The 2,500-nt window shown below is 44.4% G+C and overlaps 1 protein-coding gene across 7 annotated transcripts in view; it reads left to right on the top strand.

The window, feature by feature from the left end:
• The window catches only part of LOC123518415 (protein espinas-like), a 514,427-nt gene that overhangs the window by 329,834 nt on the left and 182,093 nt on the right, over nt 1-2,500 (top strand). The window lies entirely within an intron of this gene.

The following is a 2,500-nucleotide window of genomic DNA, read 5'->3' as shown; positions in this document are numbered from 1 at the left end:
TCATGATTCTGCATCTCATAACTATTTTTTTTTTCCATTGTTGTGATATAGATTGTGAACTGGTGATGGTAGTTGTGGTGATGGTGGTGCTGGTGGTAGTGATAGTGTTGTGTGTGTGTGTGTGTGTGTGTGTGTGTGTGTGTCGCAGTGTCTCCCATTATAAATAAATCTTACGTTAGTTAGAATGCTTTGGTGATGATGGTTGTTGTTCTTTTACTCTTGCGTAGTTGATCGATTATTATCATTATTATTATTATCATTACTATCATTATTATTATCATTATTATTATCATTGTTGAAATCAATGTTGTTGTTCATCATCATCATCTTCTTTTTCTTTTTAGTAGTAGTAGTAGTAGTAGTAGTAGTAGTAGTAGTACTACTACTACTACTACTACTACTACTACTACTACTACTACTACTACTACCACTACTACTACCACTACTACTACTACTACTACTACTACTACTACTACTACTACTACTACTACTACTACTACTACTACTACTACTACTACTACTACTACTACTACTATTTAGTAGTAATAGTAGTAACATTAGCAGTGGTAGCAGTAATAATAATATTAGTAATAGCAGCAGTAGTGGCAGCAGCATTAATAGTAGTAGCAGATACAGCAGTAATAGTAGTAGTACTAGCAGAAGTTGGAGCAATAGCAGAACAGTGCGAGTAGTGGTAGTGGTAATTTTTAATTGTTATTGTTCATACCACAAAGTCTGTCACCACACACTCTCTATCACACACACACACACACACACACACACACACACACATGAAAGTTTACCTTCCACCTGGGCCGGGCGGAGGGAGGTTAAAGGGCCGTGGCAGGTGTAACGTGAGCCTCTCCTGTCTCCTTTCTCTCCCTTTCCCTCCCTCTCTGCCTCTGTCCATGTCAATCCTTCTTCCTCTCTCCCTCCCTCTCTTCGTGCACCGTTATCTGGTCAAATATTTTCTTTCTTTATTCGTGTTGATTCCATTTTCTGTTGCATTTCTTAGTTTCTTTATTTCATTTATTTTCTTCCGGTTTCTTACTCCCGTTTCTCCCTTTTTGTGTTTTGTTATTTTTCTTTTATTTCTTTATAATCTTCATTTTTATCATATTGTGGTTCTTTGTTTCTTGTTTTTTTTTTTAATTCGTTTTTCCAAATCATTTATCTTTTGTTATTGTTGCTTTCCTTGTTTGTTTGAGCGTCTCTGTCTTTCTGTCTGTCTGTCTGTCTGTCTGTCTGTCTGTCTGTCTCTCTCTCTCTCTCTCTCTCTCTCTCTCTCTCTCTCTCTCTCTCTCTCTCTCTCTCTCTCTCTCTCTCTCTTTTTTTTTTTTTTTTTTATTTAAACAAAACTTAATACAAAGGAACATGTACCCAAAGGCGCACTGTCGTGTGCTACCTATTCTAAGGGTACTACAATCTATTTCTCTACAATATTTACAAGACTTAAAAATAGATAATATACAAGATGGTCAGCATGTAAATGGAGCACTATTCGTTTCACTTCACTAGCACTATTCACGCACTGCACTACACTGAGTGTCACGTCACAAAGAGTGTCAGAGGAGTTGGCAGTGTCTGTCTCCACTTATGTGCCATCAGTTTGACACTGTGTGTGTTCATCTCCTGGACGTGAGGCACCGCGGCCGTGAACAAGTTCCACATCCTGGAGACGCGTCCTGCGAAGGTGCGTTGATGCTGACACCCGTGGGATCGCGGCACCTCTACGGCGTCACCACCATTGAGCACCGTTCTCGTGCTCCGTGCGGTGACTCTTAGAGGATGACGCAGCCCTGCCAGATGTGGCACTCTTTGCACCTGTGCCTTATGGAACACTACGATCGCCGCCACGTCTCTGCGGTGTTCCAGTGAATCAAGGGGACGCTCAGGCTCTGGGTGAGGTGGTAGTGCAGCATCTACTAGCCGTATGGCGCGGCGTTGGATGCTGTCCAGTCTCCTTCTGTGTGTGGCGGCACAGGACATCCAGGAGAGAGCTGCGTATTCAAGGTGGGGCCGCACCTGTGCCTTGTACAGCAGCAGTCTCCCCTTCCTGTCGAGGAAACTGGCGATCCTTCTGAGAGCGGAGATCCTGTGAGAGGCTTTCTTGGCAATGGTTTTGACATGCCTGTCAAACCTCAGCCCTCGATCCACCTCCACTCCAAGTATCTTGACGTCATCTTGGAGTGGGAGAGCAGCAGCGCCAAAGACAACTTTCCTGCCATTGCTGCCATGGCGGCTGGGGACCGAGAGACAACCATTGCTTGTGTCTTCTCCGGCGCGAATGTCACTTGCCAGCGAGCACCCCACTCCTTTATCACTCGTAGCTGCTGATTGATGGCCTCAGCAGCCCGCCCACTGTCCTGGCGTGGATAGGTATAGGAGAGGGTGCAGTCATCAGCATAGGCCATGACTCCTGGCAGTAGCTGGAGAAGATCATCCACGTAGATATTCCACAGGAGTGGGCCAAGAATTGAACCCTGTGGCACTGATGCCT

The sequence above is a fragment of the Portunus trituberculatus genome, chromosome 43, assembly GCF_017591435.1.
Source record: "Portunus trituberculatus isolate SZX2019 chromosome 43, ASM1759143v1, whole genome shotgun sequence".
NCBI lineage: Eukaryota > Metazoa > Arthropoda > Malacostraca > Decapoda > Portunidae > Portunus > Portunus trituberculatus.
This window is presented reverse-complemented; position numbering and strand designations above follow the sequence as displayed.